This window comes from Chelonoidis abingdonii, chromosome 2 (genome assembly GCF_003597395.2).
Source record: "Chelonoidis abingdonii isolate Lonesome George chromosome 2, CheloAbing_2.0, whole genome shotgun sequence".
Classification (NCBI taxonomy): Eukaryota; Metazoa; Chordata; order Testudines; family Testudinidae; genus Chelonoidis; species Chelonoidis abingdonii.
In genome coordinates this window covers 20,765,050-20,771,049 of record NC_133770.1, presented here as the reverse complement: position 1 = coordinate 20,771,049, position 6,000 = coordinate 20,765,050, and positions in this window count along the sequence as shown.

Here is a 6,000-nt window from a genome sequence, read left to right as displayed (position 1 = left end):
TCATGGAAGCATATTGTTTGTAGTGTATTAGAGTGTGGTTTTTAGATGTTGCTTGAAATTATTAGAACTGGAAGCACTGGCTATTGGGAGTCTGAAAGGACAGGAAACAGGAAGGTAGGGGGAGGAGTTGAGGAGGCAGAGTGAGAGTTACAGAGGGTGCAGCAGTAGCTTGGTGAAGAGGTTTCCCACTTTAAAAATAAAGTCCTGTTGAAATTTGTTAGTACCTTTCCTCGTTGATAAAACATAAAGGCCAGAACAGCTGATTGCCTGCCATTTAAAACGGCCACCAAAGTACCAGGATGTAGAATGACAGTGCATGGTGATAGCAACTCATTCTAAACGTTTTATTTAAAGAAACAGTACAATCCAACTGAAATTCTGGGAGGAGGAAAAAACAGAAAGATTCAGTAGGGCCACAGGATACTTCCACCTGAGACAAACTGATCCAGTTAACCTCCCTTTGCAAAAATTGTATATGAATAAACTTGGCCTGACTGTGAAGATGACCTTCTCTATCCAAGAAATTTTAGATCTGACGATAGATGGTTTACACTGAAATTGTGAAAGTATGGAGAGATCAGATGTCCCAGGTCTCATGTTTTCTCAGTTTAAGTTCCACTGATGTTTCCTTGACATATACCCTAAAACTGCAAACATGTGCCCCAAACATAGAGCTTAATACTGTTGTAAATATTCCCACTGACCGTCACCAAAGCGTCTTTACATCAGAACACTACTTACACTTTATATAGGCCCCTGACTTCAGCAGAACTACTCTGCAATAAGTGATTGCAGGATTGGGCCCTAAAGGTTTTACAAGGCAATCAAATATGTGGATCACATTTGTGGTGGAACATCAGATACCTTACATTCCTTCACACTCAGTGGTTTCCCTTTTCTGGGAAGCTAGAAAAAGTCAACTGAACATGCTATTGCAGTTATTTTTTATTTATTTATTTTGATTTCTTAAAATAAATCAGTTGTCAACAGTTGTGACAACAGATGCCAGGAACAGCTGTTAGGTATTTCCAATATGTGACTTTACTAATTTTTCATGGATGTTCTTGTGATTAGCAGAAAATGAAGTTGTCTATTTGCAAATAGAACAAGGTGCACTGTCCTAAACCAAAATATGCCAATGTCATTCTCAAATTTATCTCTAGATCTCATGGAAAGTGCATGTTCCTGTATCTTTCCTTACCTCCTTTCAGGGGTTTGCTTCTTCTCTTTTAGTCAAACTTGTGACATCAGTAAAGTATTGAAGATTGATGTACAAGTTTTTCCTAAGGCACTCATCATTCTAAATATTGGGTGCTTTTACAAAACGTAGAAACAGACATTGACATTATAATGGGTTAAATTCACCCCTGAATATAAGGGCTATGCACTATTCAAGTCCCACTTAAACTATCACAATAATGTTTACATAGGATTTAAATGGTGTGCAGAGGCCATGTGCGGTTCTCTGTGAAGGGGTGAATTTTACCCTATATCCATAAAAACCTCTGCTGCCCTAGAGATAACCTCATTTACCCACCACTATGTCTACTGTTATCACAACAGCCCTCAGACCAACCATCCGCTCCCTATAAGCATTGAGTTTAAGGCTGGAAGGCACCATTAGGTCATCTAGTCTGGCCTCCCATATAATGCTGCCCTTCCGTATAACGCTGGCCATAGAATTTCACAGAGTTACCTTTGTATTGAGCAGGTCTTCCACAAAGACATCCAATGCTGATCTGAAAACTACAAGAGATGGAGAATCCACCACTTCCTTTGATAGTTTGTTCCATTGGTTAATCACTCCCACGGTTGAAAATTTGTGCCTTATTTCTAATTTGAGCCTGTCTGGCTTTAACTTCAAGCCACTGGTTCTTATGTCATTCTCCACTATCTCAAAGAGCCTTTTAATACCTGCGATTGGCTTTCCATAATCAAGTCACTTCTCAATCTTTTTGCAAACTAAACAGAGTGAGCTCCATAAATTTCACACTGTTTTCCAAATCTTGAATTATTTTTGTGGTTTCTTTTCGCACCCTCTTCAATTTTAGTATACTTTAACCCTCAACAGCTTTCCAACACAAACACGAAATAAATGTTCTTGGCTGCCCAACACCACATACCACAAAAGAAAGCAAGCTCTGCTTCATAGTTTACCTTGGTAACAGGGTGTATTGGTCCTGTCAGGCTAATAAGCGAAGGCTCTGGGGCCAGCACCACCCCATGCCAGGGGTTTATAATAAAGACAGCCTTTTGGAACAAGGAACTAAGGAGTAAAAAAAAGTCTTGGGACAGTAGCTAGAAGTTTGGGGAGAAAACCTCAACTGTTGCCTTTGTTCAGGGGTTGGGACTGGAGCTGCAAAGGGCAGGGTGAGTCAAAGTTGCCCTCTGCTCTCAGTGCTGTGATCCTTAGTCCCAGGGCTGCTGGAAATTGTAGGCCTCTGCAGCAAGGCATGCTGGGATGTGGGCAGACTATGAAAAACATTTTTCCTCATAAAAGAGAGAATCTTGGAGAGTAAAGAATCAGTCTCACCAGGGAAATGGTGAAAATCTGGTGAACTTGATACAGATTCTGGGGAGAATTTGTGATCCTGGAGAGTCTGGGTCAAAACCAGCTTTGTGGCTTGTCTACACTGAAAACATCCATCAACCTAGCTACCCTTCTTGGAGAGATGGATTAACTACAACTCTAGTGAATGTCTACACTGAAGAGCTACAGAGGTGCAGCTGCAGTGCTGCATCTGCACTGCTGTAGCACTGTAAGTGTAGATAGACCCTGAGAAAGCAAATTTCCTTTTCTGTTTGCTTGGGACAGAGACCCAGATCTCTGAGGAGAATCTGTGATCTCAGAGTGCCTGAGAAACAGTACCTTTGGGAACAGGGGAAACTTTTAAAGCTTCTTGGAACTCTGGAAAGGGTCTGTTGCCCCTGGAGACTTGGAAGGAAAGTGCATCCTTGGAATAAAGAGCCGAGTTTGTTTATTTTTGTTTGTTTGTTTGTTTGATGCATTTATCCAAAGCCAAAAAATGTGGGGAATCAAACCTTAGAGAGAGAAAGAACTGTTTTCTTTTGATTCCATAAGTGGGGTCACATGATTATGCACCACATAAGCACCCAATTAAAGGGGTGGAAATCCTAAAAAAAAATCTATTCTATTTTGGAGTCAAGAGATGACATCTAGGTAATTCAAAGCCTGTTGCATACTCACTGGGGTGTGTGTGTACAAAAATCAAAACACAAGCCAAATAACATTATTAGGCTTGGGGTGTTTTGGTTAATTCCTCCCTCCCTTGCCCTCCCCCTCCCCCTTTTTTGTGGTCTGACTCATGTTTTTTGCTTTTTTTGAACTAACAATAATGTATGTGATTTTTTGACTTGACGCAAGGACCAGCTGGGGTTGAAGGTTAATGTTTACAAGTATCAGAGGGGTAGCCGTGTTAGTCTAGATCTGTAAAAGTAGCAGAGAATCCTGTGGCACCTTATAGACTAACAGACGTTTTGGAGCGTGAGCTTTCATGGGTGAATACCCACTTCGTCAGACGCTGGCCTGCGTCTGACGAAGTGGGTATTCACCCACAAAAGCTCACGCTCCAAAACGTCTGTTAGTCTATAAGGTGCCACAGGATTCTCTGCTGCTTTTAATGTTTATAAGGCTATCAAAGCTTGCTAATAATACACTTTTATCTAATGTAATGCAATTATTGTTAATCTAGCCTAAACTTTCCCGCCTTAGCTTTGTACGATTATTTTCTCCTAATATATACAATCAAAGTTCACCCCACTGTCTGTAAAGAAAAGACTGTGATTCAGCTTTGAGTTGAATGACATTCCGTGTCCCAGGAAATCTTATTTAATCACTGAGTCCCTTTATACTAGAAATAAACAGATACTATCATGGTACCAAACAGTGCCTGAGTCTTGCATTCCCATTTAACATGTGTGCATGAATATATTATCTTTGTTTTCTTGAAATTAATTTAGAAATTAGAGATAAGTATGGCGGCCACATTACAGACTTAATGTATTTTACCCATTGAAATGCAAATAGCTGTTCCCAGCAGGTTACATTTTAAAATGTAGCTTAGGAAAAGTTTTGCCTCACTGATATGCTATAAACTTTTGCAATATGCTGTCCAAGTAATGCCCTCTAAAAGCTAAGGTCTGCAAAATCTTCCTTTGTTCTGAGCACCATCTGCTGGAATGTTTTATAAAAACATCTGTTTAGCAGTACTCATGCTTAAAATTGATCAGCAGTGTAGTTCCTTGACCGTGTGCTGAAATGTAGATCTGAAGTTTTGTGTTAAGTCCTGTAAAAGTTTGAGCCAGACTATTTAAAAACTACCCCAGTAGCAGTCTTTAGTAACAACAGGGAACACTTCATTAATCTTTGTAAAGCAAAGGTAACAAATGTAACAACCATGTAATATAGACACAAGCTGTCAAAGAAAAATGCAGGCAGAAAGATTTGAGTCCAATACTTCAAATCTTTCCTCAAATAAGTAGTTGCTCTGAAGTCACTACCTCATGTGAATAAGGACCACATGAGCAACAGTCTGGAGAATAGGTCCTATCTGAATGACAACTTCCTGAAGTGGAAGAAAAGAGATAAGACAAATATCTGATAATTGGTGAAATCCTAAACTAGTCTGACCAGGCTTTCATTGGGCACCCGAAAGGTAGCCGGTGTTGTGCAGCATTTACTACTGGACTGTAAGGTCTGCAAAGATCTAAGCATAACCAGTCTTGCAAAGACTTATTCATGACAGTAAGCAAGTGAATAGTCCCACTGAACACACACGGGCCTCTAGGACTTGAGCTAAAGGAGTTCTCTCCTAGCAGGAAGCAGTAGTAGGCTCTTATCATCTCTGTGAGCCCACCCAGCTCGTAGAGGGCAAAATCAGATACACACAAAGCCTGTGACTTGTAATGTGAAGTGATAATCAGTGCAACCCCCAATTAAATTCCCTAGACCCCTGATGAAATTATTTTAAGACTATTTGTGGGGTTAGTATATCCAGTGATTAAAGGTTACCTTAATGCCTGGTTAAATGGCTTCTGTGTGTTGTTACTTTAGAAACCTAAAGCGGCAATCTGATTTCAGATAAAATGGGTCTCTCTCTCTCTCAGTCTCTTCATTTGTACATTGTAGAACGTTTTTTTCCTAGCAACTGAAAGTGGATGCTCTCCGTTGACCTGCTGGTTCATGAACTGCTCTGGCTGAAGGCACCTCCTCTCATATTCTTTTAAAGGACAAGCATTTGCTGCAGTTGAGCTGCTGCTTCTGTGGAGCCGAACATCCAGAGTGTGGTTTATAATGTTATGAAGTGCATTACACTAGGTGCATGTTAATAAGCAGAGAGTCAGACGGTCTTTGTTTATTTCTTGTTTTCATTATAGTTCCAGCCAAAGAAATTCTGACCTGTCTACACTAGGGAAAGCTTATAACCAGTTTAGCTAAATTGATTTTAAAACTAGTTAGAGTTGTAGTATAAATCTGGTTTAAGACAGCCTCAGCAGTCTGCCCTGCTTTTGACACCAGGTCCAAGACCACAATTTGAAACTGGTTAATTAAGTGTCAAGCCACTTAATACTACTTAGTTCCAGGTCTGTGCTGCAACTCTAACCAGTTCTTAAAGCGTGCCTTCCTGAGGTGGTTCTAACACTGGGTAGAAGATTAGTGCAGAGTCCTTTCTTTTCCACACCTCCTGTGACCACCAGCATCCATTAACCTCATGAGCCACACACAGGAGGTATCCAGCACAATCCCACTCCAGCTTGCTTAACCTGCAACAGTTCCCAGTCGTTCCCTTCTAGCAGCTTCCCTACCACCTCCTCTTGCAAGTCAGTCCCTAGCACGACCTCTTCCCCCTCTATTCTCCAGCAAGCCCCAATTCATGTTTGTACTACTTGCCTGGTTTCCTGGCACCAACCCAGCTTCCTGCCAAGACGCTGCATAGCTCCAGATGTTCCTTGCCACCCATCGTTCTGCCTGCACAATCT